The sequence below is a fragment of the Bactrocera dorsalis genome, chromosome 6 (genome assembly GCF_023373825.1).
Source record: "Bactrocera dorsalis isolate Fly_Bdor chromosome 6, ASM2337382v1, whole genome shotgun sequence".
NCBI lineage: Eukaryota > Metazoa > Arthropoda > Insecta > Diptera > Tephritidae > Bactrocera > Bactrocera dorsalis.
In genome coordinates this window covers 27,768,240-27,789,696 of record NC_064308.1, presented here as the reverse complement: position 1 = coordinate 27,789,696, position 21,457 = coordinate 27,768,240, and the positions used below count along the sequence as shown (strand labels likewise).

The 21,457-nt window shown below is 36.1% G+C and overlaps 2 protein-coding genes across 23 annotated transcripts in view; one reads left to right on the top strand and one right to left on the bottom strand.

The window, feature by feature from the left end:
• The window catches only part of LOC105233049 (calcium/calmodulin-dependent protein kinase type II alpha chain), a 417,125-nt gene that overhangs the window by 79,912 nt on the left and 315,756 nt on the right, over nt 1-21,457 (top strand). The gene's annotated exons all lie outside the window — the stretch shown is intronic.
• The window catches only part of LOC105224889 (ankyrin-3), a 610,175-nt gene that overhangs the window by 522,323 nt on the left and 66,395 nt on the right, over nt 1-21,457 (bottom strand). The gene's annotated exons all lie outside the window — the stretch shown is intronic.

The window sequence follows — 21,457 nt, the reverse complement described above, 5'->3', positions numbered from 1 at the left end:
AAGTTCTAAACTTTTCTTTTGCTGTCCAATAAGCTGCTCGCGATAAACAGAGATTTGGTTTCTGTAGAAATCTATTTATACAATTTTCTTTTGATATCATCCATCGATATAACGAAATACTCATATTCCCAACAATTGCATCGCAGTTCTTTGTAAAACTAAGCGGTCAGCTCTTTAAATTTGAACGTCATATTACGCATTTCTCTATAAATTATCTACCTTTACTCTTTCTAGATTTTGACTCACTAACAATCCCAAATTAAAAGCTATACACTTTTCATCTATATATATAAAATTAAGTGGCAAAACTTCCTGTTCGCATACTCCTCCTAGACGGCTTGCCCGATTTCAATGAAATTTTCAGGGGTGATTGGGGTCCGTTTAGAGGGTGCACATAAGAAATTTAATGGGTGTATCATTGCACGTTTTGCAAAAAAAAAAAAAAATGATACATCCCGCCTATACAAATTCTCCTGAAATAATGTTTTGCCGATAGATTGGCAGTCCTGTCAAATGCCTTTTACTAATAAACAGAAACAACTGGCAGATGTTTACAATTAATAAAAAAAAAACACTGACATCGCATGTTGATCGTTTTTTCCTGAATTGATTCGATTGTTCAAAATCGCATTGGACCGCATGCCGTCTGATAACCATCGAATCGTCATCAGACAAGACAAAATGCCGATGGGGCAGCATGCCAGACGATTCAACGCACCAACAATCGATGAGTTGGTAATCGTCATTGTTGGTGAACAGTTTGAATAGCGAGATATTGTACTGCACCGTAGAAACGAACAACTTCAGCGTGTTTCCGAGCTACACCGTAGTTATAATGCATTACAGTATCCGATATTATTCTGTAGAGGTGCAATATGCGATTGATAAATCGAAGAAATGTTACTACCGATTCAATATTTTGTGTATTGTTCATTTATAGCCAAAGAAACACCAAAAAAACTCAGTGCAAGAAGACAACTACATCCTGAAATGTCGCAAGCTTTTCCATCAGTATTTAGTTGATATGTATGCGAAGATCGAGACCGAACGTGTCCACTTTATTCGATTCAACCAAGCGAAATTGCGTTCTGAAGAGTACATCCATTTGAGAGATGCAAATGTGAATAGCATTGGACGTCTGACAACATTGCCAGCCACATACATCGGCAGTCCGCGCCATATGCACGAGTATACGCAAGATCCGATGTCGTATGTGCGCCATTACGGCAGTCCGGATCTGTTCATAACGGTCACGTGCAATCCCAAGTGGAATGACATCAAATGCCATTTGCTCCCCGGTCAATCAACAACTGATCGTCACGACTTAACAGCACGTGTATTCAGGAAAAAGCAAAAAGCAATGATGGATTTAATTGTGAAACTTCGCGTTTTTGGAGAAGTTCGATGCTGGATGTACTCGATCAAATGGCAGAAAAGAGGATTACCGCATGCACACATCTTGATTTGGTTAGTTCGAAAAAATACGACCAGATCAGATTGATAAAGTCATCTCAGCGGAAATTCCAGATGAAGCAATCGACCCACAATTGTTCAACGTTGTAACAAAAAACATGATCCACGGCCCTTGCGGCGCTATTAATCCAACGTCACCATGCATGATTGACAATAAGTGTTCAAAGCGCTATCCTAGAGCTTTAGTTGATGATGCAATCACTGGAAATGACGGATATCCATTATATCGGCGTCGATCCGCTGAAGATGGCGGTAATTCAACGGTCATAAAAGTTCGGAATCAAGACGTTGATGCACATCAATGTAGAATATTGCAACTCTGTCAAATCGATCAAATACATCTGCAAATACGTAAATAAAGGCAGTAAAAACTGCTATGTTTTCGGAGTGCTTATCAGAGAATAGATGAAATTCAGCAATATCAAATGGGCCGTTATATAAGCAGCAATGAAGCGGTATGGCGCATTTTATCGTTCCCAATACATGACCGGCATCCCGTTGTTCTTCATTTGGCAGTTCATCTCGAAAATGGTCAACGCGTTTACTTCACTGCAGACAATGTACAACAGAGCGCAGCACGACCACCGCGGACAATACTAACTACCTTTTTCGAGTTGTGTGAAAACGATGAATTTGCAAGAACATCGCTATATTCCGAAATACCACAATATTTCACTTGGAATCCATCATCGAAAACATTTCAACGACGAAAGCAAGGGGAGCGTGTTGACGGTTATCCAAATGTCCGTAAAACCGATGCCATAGGACGCATTTACACCATCCATCCGAACAACGCCGAATGTTTATATTTGCGTCTACTATTAGTCAACGTGCGCGGACCAAGATCATTTGATGATTTGAAAACTGTTAACGGTCAGTTGTGTGCGACGTATCGTCTACATGCCTTCCGTCAAATCCGCAAGAACTGTGGAATAAGTACAAAGCCTGCATGACCGAGGACTCATTAATTATGGCGCGTAATCGAGCAGACTTGCTATATACATACATTACAAATGTATAATGATGCTTTGATATTGGTTGAAGATCTGTGCCTTACAATTGCGAATAAGGCATTAGCGCAACTTGGCATAACTGCGCCCAATCGTTCAGTGATGGATATGCTTGACCATGAGCTTCAACGTGAACAACAATACGATTGCAATGAATTGCGTGCTTTCATACAAGCTATCATTACCAAATTGAATATTCAGCAGAAAAATGCTTATGATAAGATTACACGAGCGGTTGACAATAACGCCGGTGGATTCTACTTTCCGGATGCGCCCGGTGGTACAGGGAAAACGTTTGTGATCTCTTTGATTCTTGCAACTATACGGTCACAGCAGAAAATTGCGCTGGCAATTGCTTCGTCAGGCATCGCTGCTACTCTACTTGATGGCGGCCGAACAGCACATTCTGCATTGAAATTACCGTTGAACATCCAAGTCGTTGAAACACCAACGTGCAACATATCGAGGAATTCAGCAATGGCAAAAGTTTTGCGAGGAGCTGGAATAGTTCTATGGGATGAGTGCCCAATGGCTAACAAAAAGTCATTACAAGCATTCAATAGAACAATGCAAGATTTACGACAAAAGCAACAACTTTTTGGTGGAGCATTAGTCTTATTATCCGGCGATTTTCGGCAAACTTTGCCAGTCATTCCTCGATCAACTCCTGCCGACGAAATAAACGCATGTTTAAAATCGTCAGTTTTGTGGAGACATGTTCAAAGGCTGACTCTTGCCATCAACATGCGAGTCCAATTGCAAAATGATCGATCCGTAGCGGCGTTTTCGAAGCAGTTGTTGGACATTGGCGAAGGCAAAATACCAATCGATGATACCAGTTTGATCACATTGCCGAACAACTTAGGTACACTTTTACAATCGAAAGAAGAATTGATTGAAAGTGTATTTCCGAATATTATTGTACACGTCAACGAAATCAATTTTGCCATTCAAGAAAAACTGCCAGGAGAAGCTACAACATATACATCGATTGAATAGCGTTTTGAATCAAGATGAAGTAGTCAATTATCCAACTGAATTCTTTGGATCCCCCCGGTCTGCCACCGCATCGTTTGGTCCTGAAAGTCGGTTCACCCATTATACTTCTACGAAATCTGAAGCCACCGACTTTGTGTAATGGCACAAGACTTTCAGTCAAAAAAATGTGCCAAATTTGGTTGAAGCAACAATACTAAATGGCAAGGAGCAGGTGAAGTTGTACTCTTACCACGCATTCCCATGGACATGCCGTTTGAATTTAGCGCTTGCAGTTCCCAGTACGTCTTGCCTTTGCGATGAATATCAACAAATCGCAAGGGCAAACGTTTCAAGTGTGCGACGTCAATTTGGAAGAACCGTGCTTCTCCCACGGCCAATTGTTCGTCACATGCTCGAGAGTAGGAACACCAAGGTGCTTATTCATTTACGCGCCAGGTGGACAAACCAAAAATGTTGTATACCAATATGTTTTATAAATGTTTTATAAATAAGTAACAGTTTTACAACAATAAATAAAACACAAAGTAAAAACCCTTAAGAGTTTTAATCGATTTAGGTGTAGCGAAGTGCACAGGGTAACAGCTAGTTATCTCTAAATCCAACAACTGAACGCTTTATTACTCATAATACGAGTTTACATCTTCTTTCTTAGACCTCATTTGCTCTTTACATACCAGCACTCTTACTAGAACTTTTTCTGCTGCACAATTCGAATTTCGCTGTCATCGTTCAATTTGTCTTCTAGCATTTTATCGGCCATTACGTTCATCACACCGCCCTCCGCTTAATTCTTATTGTTTCTATTAGACATATTTGTAGTAGCAAATACATAACATTTATCATCGTTCAATTTGTCTTCTAGGTTTCTTATTATAGTAAATTCTTTCCTTTATTGAACACAAAAAAATGTCATTAGTACAAATGTACCTTGACTGCCAAAACATGTGTGTTCCCTAATTTATTGGTGGGAAAGAACATTCTACATCGACGACAATTCCCTCAAAAAGAGCATCCGAATTGAACTTCTATAAATATATTCATGACTATTCGATCTTGATCCTTTAGCTGCAATGTAGATAGCATATTTTGCAATCCTTTCTGTAGCCGATTAACGAAAACCAGCCCAATAAAAACTTTTCTTTTATATCACCAAAATTTTCGAGATTATCATATGGCCTCCACTTGGAGCCTTGTACAACTCGTTGAGAACAATTGGCAATTATGGTATCAATAGATAAAAGTATTTATTCAAAAATTACCAAAATATTTTTACACAACATTATAATTTTAATTTTACTGAAACTTTTTTAATATAAACTTGATAATTAAGTATATTTCACCAAAATATTGGCGGTCTGTTTACATTTTACATGGTATTCTGTGGTTGTTCTTCTCAACTTGCAAGAGTTGCACCACAAGATGGCGGTTTCACGTTCCTTTGTATTATATCACTCTTGGATTTCAGAGCAATTGTTAATATTAACTTATACCATACATATATTTTTATTTTTCAAAATTATTTTAGTTATTGGATCTGCTTTTTCTTAAAGCCTAACAATAGGTTATAAAATCTTAAATCTATTTAAAAACTAGACAGGCTCAAGCAATTGATTGAGCTGTTTTGGTGATACGTTGCTCTTTAATACGCAGGCTCTTCTTTTAAGTCGTGTTTGATCGAGGAATGTACCAAAGCATTAGCCAAAGGGTTTGGGTGATGTTTAAATTCAAAGATTTATCATTCCTTACCTCTGGTGGGGGGAAATGAAACGTCTTGTATCAAGTGAGAAATCTTTCATTCTGATTTTATTTTGTATTTTCCTTGCTTATATACAAATTTTAAAATTATCTTAAATAACTAAATATGTGTGAATGTTTGTATGTAATGCAACATATTGTTTATTGCTGTATTTTGAACAGGGCTTTCTTGTGTTGTATATTGCCCGTTTTGTAAATACAGGACTTTTTAATTTTGAGCGAGCACTAAATCCGGCTCGAAGGACCAAATGGTTAAACTCAACAAATATTTATCATTCCTTACCTCTGGTGGGGGAAAATGAAACGTCTTGTATCGAGTGAGAAATCTTTCATTCTGGTTTTATTTTGTACTAGCAGACCCGGCCACGCGTTGCTGTGGCTGAGTGATTCAAGAAGGATTTTAAAGACAAAATTTAACACAAACTAACATAGCATTTTTGTAACATATTTAATAAATACTTTAAATAATTTTATTTGATATATATACCTCATACAAAGAATTATATGTGCATCAAGTATTTTTTTTTGATTAAAAAAGTACAAAAGCTGATATCGAAATTTTGGGTATGTAGTTTGCAGATAAAGTTTACAAAATAAAAACATAAAGTGGTAACAAATTTCAAATATATGTAATAAGGAAGTTAAATGAAAAATAGTCTTAGTATTACGGAATTAAATCGGGATGGCATTTTATCTACCAAGGATTTAAGGTGGGCTGGATCAATATTGACCCATTCTTGGTCTATTGCCTTTTTAAGGTCCTTGCTCTCTCAAACTGTACACCGTTCTTGGACACTTTTTCAGAGACGATATCCCAGAGGACTTAAACCCGGACTTGAGGCGGACCAGTCCAATACAGATATTTTTCGGCCTGTAAAAATGGATTGGGTGACCTAAACTGTGTGTATTGAAGCATTGTCCTACTGTCCTGTCCTGTCATCGCCTTATAAACTGCCACCAAATTCTATTAACTCACTCTCCAGGAAACCCACATACATTTGAGTATTCATTATGGTAGAGATGTAGCACATACAGTGTAATCCATTTATAATGGACTCGCTTAAGATGGAAACTCTGTTATTATGTACCTCTTCGTCAAGTCCCAGTTCAAACATATGTAAAAAACTCGGTTAAAATAGACTCGGTTATAATGAACTCCGGTTATAATAGACAATAAAATCGGATTTTGTCCATTATAACCGAAGCTTTCAAAATCAAATTTCAAAATAAAGTTGGAAATCAGTTGGCAATAAGCAAAATTTTGTACTTCCCCAAATTCGATCAAGAGACACAATCAGTCTCTGCAGCAGAAAATGTTTATTTTTTCTTGGAAATAAGTCAAAGAAGTCAAACAACTTCTGCGGTGGGCTGAAAGTGACGTTCGTTGGCTTTTCATTGTTCAAATGCAATCAATTTGCTCAATAAACTTGAAATCAAACTACAAAAAGATTTTGCCAATAAGGCATTCACCCAAAAGAAAATCACTGACTTTTTTCAAAAGACTTAATTAAATTTATATATTATATTGCTTGAATAAAAAAACACATTGAATTTACTTTTTGAGTTAAAAATTTTATATTCTGATTAGATGGACACTCGGTTATAATGGACAATTTGACATGGTCTCGTGGAGTCCATTATAACCGGATTACGCTGTATATGGTTTTCCCCTATGACAGAACGCAGCCCATACCATCCCACTGCCATCGCCAAACTCTCGCTTAAAACAGGATCACCGATCCTGGCGCATATCTGAACTTGAACTTCTTTTCATTACTAAAAATTACTTTATGCCATTCTTAGCATCAAAAACGGTACTTTTTTGAAAACTCCATGCGAGCCTTCAAGTGTCGCTGTGAAGGCTTGGGTTTAGGCACCATGGAGGTATGTTTCAGTAATGGACTTTTATGGATTCTTTGCACTATTCGACTATCAGTTATTTGGAGACCCATACGACCTTACATTTTTTCGCTACTCATTAAATCAAAGAATTTCTCAATTTCAGAAACGGGATAGTTTTTCATATATGGCAAAAAAACAGGAAACCTATTTATGCACATATAATTATTTGTATAATGTACTCTAAATGACTTTAATCGTAATAAACCACAGTTAATGTTCAATGAAGCGCCAATAGATGTACAATATATTTGGTCAATCGGTCCGTTGTTAATACAAATAAACTTTATGGTCTTCTTAGTCGTGAACACGCCACGTATAATTGCCCATGGGAGAAACATGAATTTTCCAAATCTAATCCGCAAATAGACATTGTTTGGCCTTGAGATTTGTTTATAGTCATCGCGAAAGCTAAACGAATGGGAAACTGTAGTCTCATAAATGGTATGGGAGAATCGGATGGTATCATCGGAATACGTGGTAACAAAACAATTTCTCCTTTAAACTTTCCTGTCAAAATAGTTGCTTCAAGAACGTTTCCAGTAATTCTTTTGATCACCAAACGTGTGCCGTTGCATAGTTTAGGAGGGTTTAAATTACGCAGTAGAATAATCGGTGATCCAATTTTCAATCGTAGATTGGTGGCATTCCTGATATGTCTAAAGAATTTAAAAATTTAATTGGGAAATTCACTGCCTCGTTTTCTACTACAGTAGCATCGATAGACTTAAATGACATTAAATCATCTGGTGATAATTGTTGTATCTGGTAGTTAGTCAGATCAACATCAACATTTTTCGCTGCTAAAATTGCACAATTACTAAACCACTCAGGATTTAAATAGTTATTTAGTATATCTGGGAAGACACTCTCAATCAGTTCATTTTTAGTTTGAACAACAGTACAGAAATTATCTGGCAATCTAATATGTTGAGTATCTTGATGAAATTCTATTTCACCGTTTCCAAGATCAGTTGGATCAGTTTGGAGTTGTACTCGCATGTTTTTTGTCAGTCTGAGTGTTTCAACATATGTATCTCCGTAAAATAGAGTGTTTTAGACATGCATTAACTTCATCTGCAAAAGTTGAGCGAGGAATAACTGGCAACGTTTGCCGGAAATCACCAGATAGTAATAAAATAGTACCACCGAAAAGTCTGTCACTATTGTTTAAATCCTGCATAGTCCTATTTAATGCTTCGAGTGAATGCTTATGAGCCATAGTACACTCATCCCAAATTATGATCGAAGTCTTCCATAACACTGCTGCAATTCCACTTCGTTTTTTGATATTACACATTGCATTTGGAAAACGAAAAGGTCTCCACTGGTTGTAGTTGTTGCTTTTGTTGTGGGTTGTTTTCCAATTGGAGAAATAATACCCAGCTTTTCGCATAGGGTTGCAATAAAAAAGTAATTGTAAAACAGTACAGTCAAAATCAGTATTTTTATAAATCAGCTAAAATATATTGCTTTTTTAACTTACAATGTCTTACGTTTAATTTAAGTTTACATTCATAATTTGTAATTTAATTAAACTTATTTGTGCTGGTAACCCTTCTCTTTACGTGCTTATACGCTGTGCATAACACTTTTCCAATTGGAAAATAACCTCAGGTTCATGTCTTATATAAACATCTGTTGAATACTTACTCAATCCAATCCACAATTAGCGACATCTGTTAGAATCTTTTTGAACTAACAAATAATTTGCAATAATATAATATTGCGAGTAAAAATTGAGATGTAAGCTATCCTATCATCTAAGTTGGACCAAATTACATGTATATGCCAACTTTCATGAATATCAGTTGACTTGTTATTGAGTTCATTCGAGACATACACACGGACACTGGATTTTTATATAAATTAACGACCTATTGATTACAAAGTCGAAAAAAAATACATTTTATGGTCAAAACGACCTTTATTAGTTGAAATCAAATTAACAACTAACTAATTTACAATTAAACATATTCTTAATACATATTGCTTAAATCTACTTGCGTCAGCACTTTTGGTTAACGTTCGCTTGTACGGCGCATGGCGGATGTTGTTCCCAATTGTTTGTTTCTGCTGACTAAATATTTCCTATTGGGAGATAGTTGACGTCGGCTGTTATTGGTTTATTGGCAAAAGTTCTGGTGTTAACTCCTCCACCCCCAAAAACAAACGTCCCCGTTTGTTCTACTGGGTTACTGCATTTGGCTTACTAGCGTTATTGACTCTGTTAACTGTGGTGTTTCGGATGTTGTGAACTCTTTAGGATCACTCACGTTTACGTTTACGTTATAACTTGACCGTTCTACCAGTTTGGTTTTGAAAAGTTCCCTTAGAACTAATGCGATGACTATTACCGCTACGAATATCAGACTGATGATTGAAAGAAATAAATTCGTGATTAAAGCTGCTCTGTGGGTTATATGTAGTGCTTTTAGGTGTTTGGTGTTGTTCATGTTGAGTTCTTTCAACATTTCCAAACTTAGGATTTCTTCTTCCATATTTGAAGGGAGATTTGGTTGCAGAATTGCGGGTAGTGGTTTGATGCTTAACGTTTCGCTAAAGGTATATTTTTGTTCGTCAATGCTAACTGTAGAATTGTGATATTGTACTGCGTACGATCCAGTAAGATTTATCTTTTGGTTGTCGATCCCTATTGTGCCATTGTACTGATTTAGTAGTATGATGCCAGGTGAGATATTCTCTACTGATGGGATGTGCTGATTGTTTATTATAGTGCATTCGGCTGGTTCGCTTCGAAGTAGTCGAGGGACGCAAGTAGTGTTACTAATATCTATTAAATTCCTACGGCTACAAATTCTTATATTATTATGTTCCTTACATTTATTCTTAACGCCAAAAACTTTGTTATTATTACAAGTAACTCTATCCTCACTTGATTCTTTTAAAAACTTTCACAATTTTAAAACAATTTTTGTTTTGACGGATATTAAATGGAAATACATATATATTCGCTCTTTTAAACTTTTTAATTCTTTTAATTTATTTTGGTTTCTACAAATTTTCACAATCTTAACCTATTTCTTACATTATGATCAGCTTCATGGCGGCTGGCAATGATGATTTGGTCCTTTTTTCCCTCTGGATACTACTATATCACCGTCTTACTTCAAGTTGCTCACCTTTCATCCTCAAGCGTGGGTAAGAAATTTAAATTCAGCTGCTTTCTCTTTGGCACTACTTATGGTGCCTTTTTACCGAAACTTCCCGTACCGGATAACAATTTCGAGTTGCTTCCCGTTTAGCACTGCATATGGTGCTTTTTTACCGAAACTTCTCGTGCCGTATATTTTAGGCTCGGGCGCTAATTAACGACGTATTGATTACAAAGTCGAAAAAAAATATACATTTTATGGTCAAAACGACCTTTATTGACTGAAATCAAATTAACAACTAACTAATTTACAATTAAACATATTCTTAATATTGCTTAAATCTACTTGCGTCAGCACTTTTGGTTAACGTTTGCTTATGCGGCGCATGGCGGATGTTGTTCCCAATTGTTTGTTTCTGCTGACTAAACGTCTGGAATATTTCCTATTGGGAGATAGTTGACGTCGGCAGTCGGCTAATATTCTCGGTGCTATTATGTGGCAATTGTTATGGCTCACTTTAGCTGTGTCGTCCGCAAAAGTTGAAGTTAGTACATTATTAGCTGTTGGAAGATCTGATGTATAGTTTTGGGCCTAAAACACTGCCCTGGGGTACACCAGCCCTTATCTGGCGTTCATCAGATATGAAATCTCCAACTTTTACCATAAATTTTCTATTTTTTAAATAAGACTACAATGTTTTATACAATTCTAAAGGTAGAATTTTTTTAATCTTGTATAAAAGACCTTCGTGCCACACCTTATCAAACGCCTGCGCTACATCTAGAAATATTGCTGAACAGTACTCCCTGTGCTCAATTGCCTTCCTTATCTCGTTAGTAATTCTATTTACTTGTTCTATTGTGCCGTGTTTCGCACGAAAACCAAATTGAATCATTGGTATTGCATTATTTTCGTGGAGGAAAGGAGACATTTTTGATAGTAATACTTTTTCAAATACTTTTGAAAGACAGGGTAGAAGACTGATTGGATAGTATGCGAAACTAAGAATTGCATTGAAGAGCAGAGAGAGCACCTCTACAGCAATAATTTGTAACTCAATTAGCATTTTTGGGGAAATGTTATCATGTCCCGGCGACTTTTTTGGATTAAGTTCTTTGATGATACCTATAATTTCAGAAGGTGAAATCTTACGAGACTCGAGCGACTCTTTAGCTGTGTTGGGTATGATTGACAGCTTAAAGTTGTTCTTTGGCAAATTGGGTTGAAATACCTTTTCTAGGTGATTTGCAAAGCAATTAGCCTTATCCTCGTCACTTCGAGCCCAATTTTTACCCAAGTCTCGTATAGGCATGTTGGAGTCAGTTGGTGGCTTCATGGACTTTTGGGCTTTCCAAAGGGAATTTTGCTTGTTTGAATTTGGACACAGCTTCTTTATATAAATTTCGGTGTTCAATTCTTCCTCACGTTTAAGCGCTTTTTTTAATTTTCGTAGAGCAGATTTTAATTAAAGCTGAGTTGAAGGGGAACGATTTATCTGCCCTTCACGTTTTGCACGCCTTTTTTCATTTACAATCATTTATATTTCTCTATTAGAGATTTTTCAGAAACGAGCGGCTTATAGCTTTTGTTTGGTGTTGCTAAGACATCATTGACTTCTCTCACGATTTATCTATATTTTTGATTACAGCAAAATCAATTAAATCTGGTATTTATTCTACCTATTTATGACAGTTTGATACAGCTGTCGTCCTTTCGGATTAATAAGACGTGAGCCTCAGTACGTGTGTTTTGCGTTACGAGTATAATCTCCACCTGCTAGAAATCTCTGACCTAGTGTTCCAAAAAAGTCTTTAAATTCGATTTCTGTAATTTTAAAACGAGGTGGACAGGATATAGCCGTAAGGTTTAAGTCACAACCCCGATTTTTTAGTGATATTGTTGTAGCTTGTAACTGTGGTGTACCATGAGATTTAAAGCATAGTGGTTTAACCGATTTCTAAAAACGTGCCACCATGCCCTTTTCCTTCCGGATGATTTGTAACATATAGTCTAAATCCCGGTATATTGAAAGTGTATTTATTTGTTAGATGAGTTTCTGAAATAAGCACTACATTTATATTCTTTTCAGCCAGAAATCTGATAATCTCTAATTTATGTTGGTTAACACTGTTAGCATTCCATATACAGATATTTAGTAAGCTCATTTTTTACTTAATAAATTTTGCAGCATTTGATTTTGTGATTTGATTAAATCGTGGATCATGTTTTGCATGGTAGACATAAATTGTGTCATACACTGTGTAAGATTTATAATCATTCTTTCAATACCTCCATTTGGAGGATTTTGCGGCAGTTGCATTTGCACAGTGTTGCCTTTCACCACATTTGCATAGCTTCCTTGCATATTATTATTGTTAGGAGTAATAGGATTTGAAATTTTTTCTGAGGTTGCTATAATTTCATTACGGGGTGTTTATAACATTTAGTTACGACGTGCTTGAATGCCCTGTTGCAACTTCGATTTCAAATCTTTATATACTTTGTAGTTAGCAGTGTGATTTCCTCCGCAATTGCTGCATTTTTTATTTAAATCGTTTATAATTGGGATGTAAATCACCATATACCACACAAACACTACGTAGAGTGCAGTATGATTTAGTATTCCCATATTCTTGGCAGTTAGTATATGTACCGGACCGTTTCTTTTATGTGGTTCCTCCACAGTTACTCTACGATGCAGCAAATATTTAAACATTGGCTGTGGTACTTTGTTTCTAATAAATATATTTACAACTGTTTTAATTCCAAAACCGCATTCTTCCAATGCTTCTTCGACTTCACTAGAGTTTTTCAAAGGCACTATATGAAAATTGTTATACCAACAATTTCACTTAATTTCGCGACAAGAGTATTACTGCTACGTTCGCGCAAATAAATTGGACGTGGTTGGGCATTAACGACTGTGGTCCCCTTCGCGTCGTCGTCTGAACCATTGCTTAGTATGGCAAATCAGTTGCCATTGAAAACTCCCGTTTAATTTTTTTTGGTGCGCCGCCTTAAAATTTTTTAAGGTTGACCGCGGACTTTGAAGAACTTAATTTCCTTTTTATATAGACGTAGCGGTCAATGCCTGTTTGTAATAGAGATGAGCGATATTGCGATTTTTCGATATCTGTGATTTCAGTGATTGCTATTTTTAAATCATTGTGATTTTATTTTGCTATTGCGATCGCAACTAAGTCGACGTTCGAACGGAGACCTTTTGTTGTTGTTGTTGTACCGGCTGCCGATTTGACACTGTTTGGCCGAATAAAAGTCCGGGTCCGTTCCAGTTACGTAGACCCGACTGTCGTGGGAACGACGGAAATCTTTTGTCGTTATTAGCGGCAAATTATCTTTTGGGTCCGACTTTCTTTTCACTGCATTTTCGCAAATGTTGGAGCGGTTCGGCTTCCTGATACTTAGAGCGTATTGTATAGTTCATTTGTAAGTAGGTATGATGGTTTCACATGTTTCTTACAAGGAATTACCATTCGTGTTGTTGATCATATGTTTGTTTAGAATACCCGCTTTTAATATTTTTAAAGAAAAACTAATGACTAATGACCACTGTAGGATGTCTATTCTGAACATGTTTTTTTGAATTTGTTAAAGATGTTTTATATGAAATTTTTGATTTGAAAATATTGCATTTTGCACATATTTCATCTACCACCTCAAACATCTGCCACACTTCTTTTCCTTGATATATTTCCTGCTCTTATTAAAAATTATAAGAACATTACACTCAAAACTTCAAACCGCTATGACAAAAATAAGCATATGCGCATATATGTATATTTATATACCATACCCCGAAGAAAGCTGCTACTTTTCTGCTTTTTACTTACATATGCTTGTACAATTCCGTATATCGATATCGGCCTTTTATATGTTGTTAAACACTAACCCAGCTATGCCTTGTCATTCAACGTTGTTTTCAAGTCTACTAAAGCATTGTTCACTTAAAATCTGTACGCACTCTAGGGACCGCTGCTCCGTTATTTTAAAAATTCTCTGAGTAAAATCAGTTGATCTGAGTACATGGTTAAAATACAGTTATGTATAGGAATTTTCAATGCCCTTGCTTATCAGTTGGCTTTTAAATGTGAAATAGAGTACGCTAATCGAAAATTAATAGTGAACGAATTTATAGCAAATCCGACATGGTCAGGTTCAAAAATTGGAAAAAAATTAAAATTGTCCAAAACAACAGTTTGTAGTGTAATTAAACGGTACAAAAATACTTTGAGCATAGAAAGAGCTAAAAAAATGTGTGTAAAAAGAGGAGCGCGGGATTTAGAATTAGTAAGGAATATACTAACCTCAATTAAAAAAAATCCCGGGCTATCTGACAGTGATCGCGCCAAAAAATTTGGGACAAGTATAAGTACCGCCAGGCGAATACGTTTAAATGCTGGGCTAAATACATACCGTGCAATTAAGTACCCAAACAGATCTGACAAACAGAATATTTTGGCAAAAAACGCGTACGACTTCTGTACAATCAGATTTTGACGAAGTTCAAAGGCTGTTTTGTAATGGATGACGAAACTTATGTCACACTCGATTGCAATCAACTTCCTGGACAAAAGTTTTATGTTGCAAACAAGCGGGGGAATGTGGAAGCAAAATATAAATATAAAAAAATTGATAAATACGGTCAAAAAGTTATGATTTGGCAAGCAATATGCTCCTGTGGCCTTAAAAGTCGTACTTTCGTAACGTCGACCACAATGAAATCGGATATTTATATAAAAGAGTGTCTTGAGAAAAGATTACTGCCGTTTATGCGAAATCACAGAACTTCTGTAAAATTTTGGCCAGATTTGGCGAGCATACATTATTCTTCCACTGCCATGAAGTGGTATCAAAATAACAAGGTGGAAGTAATACCAAAAATCTTTAATCCGCCTAATTGTCCACAGCTTCGCCCAATAGAAAAATATTGGGCGATAGTAAAAAACAATTTGAGGAGAAGTGGTCGGGTAATAAAAAAATATGACTCAATGTTGTCTTTATGGAATAAACATGCAGCTAAAGTAACAAGAAAAACTGTTCGAAAGTTAATGTCCTCTATTAAAAAACATGCTCGCAACTTCCTACATAACAAAGTTGAATAATTATATCTTGTATTAAAATTAAAAGCTTAATAAATTCTCTTCTTTAACGTATTAAAATTTTTAGTTTCCGTTGTTTATCTTTTTAGTTATAAAAATATTTTTGCGTACAGATTTTAAGTGAACAATGCTTTAGTTCATCCATCACGATGTCATAGGCGATATAGCAAAGTTTTTCTTTCATCATACACAGTTTCAAAGGTAGCGGTTTGATTAAAAGTATAACCACAGTAGCTAATCGTATAACCATAAGTAGCTGCAACTGTAAAAAAGTAATTTCATAACTTTATTAAGCTTCATTAGTGTGTTGTTTTTGGCCAAAAAGTCGCGCACAAGCAACGATGTGTGTGAGCAGAGGCGTTATCGTGGTGCAAAAGCCAATTTTTGTTCTTCCACAAAACCTGGCGTTTCTGGCGGATTGCTTCGCGCAAGTTGCGCATAACTTGCAGGTAATTTTCCTTATTGACTGTTCTTCCCTGTGGCAAGAACTCATGATGGACCACGCCCCTGCGATCGAAGAAAACTGTCAGTTACGATTCGCGATACTTTTTGAACACGCCTCGTATGGTCTTTGCGCGGTGGCCACGGCGAATAGTGCATTCGATGGAACGATGAGCTGTATGAGATATATGACGAAATTGACATAGTTCAGCGAATTAAAAGACAGTGGCTGGGCTGGCTAGGTCATGTTGTCCGAATGGATGAAAACACTCCAGCTATGAAAGTATTCGACGCAGTGCCCGCCGGGGAAGCTGAGGAGGACGAAGACCTCCACTCCGTAGGAAGAATCAGGTGGAGAATGACCTGGCTTCGCTTGCAATATCCAATTTTACGAGAAAACTCGATTCTCGAGAAGAATCGGAATCGAGTTTACCATCCCTACTGGCAGCCATCGTGTGCACATATAATAACCTCCGCACAATAACCACCACAAAAAAAATTATTTTTTTCCATGATATTTATATGGAAAACAGAAAATTTGAAAGAGGCACCTCTTAATATTAATATTAAGAGCTCATCTTTTGAGTGACGTTGTTTTGCACATTTTCGAAAGTTTTGAGCCTGTTTTTCAGTTGAAAAAAAAGGTTGCCTCACAATGACACACCCTAATATAAATATATATATGATATAGACTTACTGGGGAACCGAGGACCAAAAAATAATATGGTTAAGGGGCTATTTGCATACCTCAGTGGTTGAGTGGCAGCTATAAAATGCCCAAAAGTTGTTTATAAAATGCCCATTCTAATATTTTTCAGCAGTGGCATCATTGGTTAATGTTATAAAAAATGCGAGTTTTGACAGCTCTGTCTAGAACCAAAGAGATTCGTATCAAGTTATCTATGTCAATGTGCGAAGTCATGAGACCGATTCCTTCCATGAAAAATGGTGCCAATTTTACATACTATACATCAACACAAGTATGGGCACATTTTTGCCCGAAAAGTTAGCAAAGTGCGCACGGTGGCTAGATGAGGGGAATATCGGTGAAGTTGCGAAAAAAATCAACTACATTCCTCCGCAACTTAATGTTCATCGCAGAATCAGAGATAAAGAGATGTTTAACTTCTCTCTCACCGGAAGTGAAAGAGCAATTGCTAAACGTCAAAACCACCTAAACTCGATCAACTGTCAAAGTTTAGGTGGTTTTGACGTTTAGCAATTGGAAACGAGCGATGGCCAGATTGAAATCTTACCAAAAAATATATAAACGGAGGGATTTGTTGTATCGTTCAAGACCACTTATAAAAAATTTAAAACAATGAAAATTAAGTAAATTTGTGATATTTAAAGGTATTTAATGAAACGTTTTGTAATTTGAAGCATCATAATATTATTTTCAATGGAAAATGATTAAAAAAATTTAATGAATGAGAGCTAACAAGTTTAGGTCTTTTTATTGGGTATTGAAAGGTCAAAATTCAGTTCTTATAATCTACTTTATAAAGATTTAAATAGTTTCTGCATATAATAAATAACCACTGCATAGTAATTTTTATTCGTACTAAATGTTGGGTGTTTTAATTTAAAATGCCCCAAAATTTCTTATTTTGTTCGATCTGGCCGTAATGTAAAATGTTATAAAAAACGCTTATTTTGAGGGGCTCTCACACTGGAATAAGTTGAACATCCCTTTATTCCTGGCAGAATGGTTGCGGCAATACTGACATTGTACACAAATTTAAGAGCGGAAGTTTACTTCATATCGGAATTGTACAGTCGTGAGAACAAAAAATGGTAAACATGATTTGCACGTTTTAGAGATTTGCATTAATATCTGTTTTAATTTACCTTTGCATGCTGAAAATTCTAATCACTGTTAGGAAAGAAATATATATGTTACACTTGTATCTAAAAACAATTTTATTTAATAAGAAAACAGCATATTTGAAAACTGCACAACACCTTTCGGTTGTTCCTATTTTGTTCACACCACTGTACATGTGATAGATCAGTTAATGGTGGTGATGCCAGTTGTAAAAATTCATTTTAGTTACAATTGGGAAAACTTTTCTCAAGTTGTGGGCTTTACGTACATATGCATATCGGCATATATAAAACAGAGAAGATACTTGGGACCTTTATATATGTTGTGTTTAAACATATTGCAGTTCCTTTTAATGAAAATGCTTATATAATATATGATTTGTGATATTTTCAGTTTGGTTGTTTTATCAAAGTATTCAAAGAATTGAGGTTTTCTTCTATAATTGTTTTGTTAAATTTTAAAAATCTAAGTTGCCTCTGGAAATGTATTAAAAGAATAATTTGCGCTATAGAAAGGGAACACATATTTTCAAAAATATAAGAAATCATCAAATAAAAATATATTTGGGCGGTATAGCATTATTGATTGAGAGTGGCTAAGCACACAAATAGAATACAAACGCTAATGGCAGAAACATCTTCTCACTTCGCTACGAGCTGCAAGCGTTTTGTTCTCGTTTTCATTCGAACAATGTTGCCATTACTCAATACGCATATGTAGTTTTGTACACATCTAAGTTTTCAGTTATAATTTTTCATAATATAAAATATCAAAACTGAAATCAAACTATTAAATAAATAATAAATAATAGCATTCGATTCTGAATTTGGGTTATTTTAAGAAAATTTCAAATATATTGAAAACAATTTTTATAATTACTGCAGTATATCGAGCCTGGCAGCCCTGCAGTGTGAAAGAGCAATCAGCTGAGTCGTTTCTACGGGGAAAACTTCAAGTCGTTGGAAATTCTATACGGGTGGTAGAAGGATTGTTGGGTAATTATTTACATTGCGCTCTCATAAGATTCATTTGATCATATGTGTTTGAAGAAACAGTGGTTCATAAACTGAAGTTATTATTAAAATTAATTTTTATAAGGAAGTTTAAAGAAATACCCTAGTTTGAAACTTTTTGCTTCGAAAATTATATCTGAAATAAGAAGTAAATGAGATTAAACCAAACATATAATTATTATTTCAAATAAACAAAATTAAATGCTGGTATAAAGACATATTAAAAAAAAATGATTACTAAAATCAAATATTTATTATACTTTTTGTTATTTGTCTTACATTTTATAAATTTATAGTAGTTAGAAAGAAACTTAAAATTGTTAGGTAATTTTACAGTTATTACCCACAGTGCAACTTCCCATATATGCGCGCGCTCTCATTTGTAAATATGGTGTGGGAAAATACGTTGCTCTCATTTGTAAATATGGAGTGGTAAAATACGTTGCTCTCACTTCCCTCTTCATGTTTGCCCGCGATGATCCCCTCACCTAGCCCTCAAAATGTGCACTCGTGCCCGCACGGGCAAAATGACACTGAGGGCTAATATGCCCACCCCTGCATTAACATAACATTTCTCCTCTTTTTTTTCTCCCAAAAAAAATTCTATAAATAGTTTGTCAATATATACAATTTCAGAAATTTTCACAGGAAGCTTTTGTGAAAAGTATTAATCGACTTTTGATGTGAACTATGCAAATTTCCACGACGTCAGAAACAAATACACCTAAAATAATTGGAACAATTGTAGACGCCATTATTTAAAAAAAAATTAATAATGCTAAATTTGACTAAATGATCTTATCAAACTGGTTTTTTATAATTCCAATGTTGAAACAGTATACAGTATGTATACACTCCAGAAGCATTTTTTTTAATTTTAAACACTGAAAGAGAGAGAAGCAGCACATGAAAATAAATCTAATATGTGTCCTGGGCCTCAATAGCGTCGCAGGCTTCGGTAGGAACCCAATTATCGAAGCTGCAGCGGCTAGCCTGTGTCTGCTTGACGGGCGCAATGGGAACTTGCCCAACGAGAGCTCTGGAGGTCCTGATGAAACTCACACCGCTTCATTTGGTGATCGGTCAAGTAGCCTAGCACTCACTTCTTCAAATAACAGCAGAGGGGTGTGGCAGAGGCAAAGTAATCTCGTCCCAGACGATGGAGGTGATGAGTAGCAATATTCCAATAACCCTCCTCCCGAAGGACAGCATTACCATCCATAAACCTCCATCGCAACTATCGCAATGAGCGAATAACCATACTCAGCGATAGTCAAGCGGCACTAAAAGCGATCTCCTCTTACGAGATCAAATCGCTACTAGTGCAGGAGTGTAGAGAACGGCTGAGTGACCTAGCTGAACGGAACCAGGTTCACCTAATCTGGATGCCTGATCATAGAAGTATAGCCGGCAACGAACTGGCTGATGAGATCGCCCGCCCCGCAGCCTCCACCAATATGATAGGGCCCGAACCATTCATCGGGGTGGGACCCCATACCTTAAAAGCGCTGCTTCGTAAGGAAGAAAGAGTGGGCAGAGAAAGGCATTGGCAACGAGCGCATGGTATGCGACATGCCAAGTTGCTAGTTGGGGGGTACAACCAGAATAGTTTTAAATCGATAATCAATCCCCCAAGGGATAAACTCAGGCTACTGGTCGCATTCTACACCGGCAAGTTGAATAGGCATTTATTTAACATGGGCCTATCCTCTTGCGCCAACTGCCGGTTTTCCGTCAGGGAGACTGAAACCCCAGAACACCTGCTAAACGACTGCATATCAGTCTATAGACGCAGGTTGAAGGCCCTTGGATCCATGTTTCCGGATAGGGATCACATCGCCTCACTGGCACCCAGCAGGATATTGCACTTTATCAATATGCTGGGGCTAAGTGAGTCCCTGTGAGTTAGGAGAGGGCACAATAGACCTAAGATCGCGGTGCATTCCTCAATTTTTTATCTATCTATCTATCTATACTTTTAAAAAATTTCCTATCCTATATTTATGTATAATAGTACCTTGACGTCGTTCTATATTGAAAATATGTGTTGTTGGATTTTCCCAAATTTTTTAACGTTCTGTCCCACCATTTTCACTTCAATATAAGGAATTATAACGCCAAAGATGCGACAAAACTGGTGTGAACGTTGATTCCTTCCTTTCGCAAGGAGCTTATGAGTTCCATGGTGTATGTTAGCTTAATTCTTTCAATAAAATGAAGCAAAAAACTAAAGAAATAATCAGCAGCAGATATATGTATCTATAGATTTGCTGCCTGCAGGTAATTAATTTTTTACCTCTAAATTTTCATACTTTTAATGTCCGATATCAGACCACTATATCATATACGCTTGCGGTGAATAAAAACGCATCATCAGATGTAATGAAATAAGATCATATGAACATTTTTTTTATAAAGTTTGAATATTAAGATAATTTTTACTTCTTTGGCCACATAGTGTAAATTGATTATCCTCAAAAGTTTTTCTCGAAAATGGCTTTTACAGGGAATAGCCAATTAATTAACATAAATGCACAATTCATTTTATTCATGATTAATTAAAAGAAAACAATATGAAGTTAATTTAAAGCAACTAAATTATTTTCACAAAACCGAACAAGTTTTCAGGCCGATCCAAGCGTTGAATCCTTAGATCGTTAAATGTATTGGCCAATACAAAATAGATAATCGAGCTGAGTATGATCATATACATATTGTATAGATGTTTTATACAAGATTTGTTTGTAATCAAAACTTAGCCATTTTACATGATGGCATGGGGCTGAGATAGTTTTGAAGATAA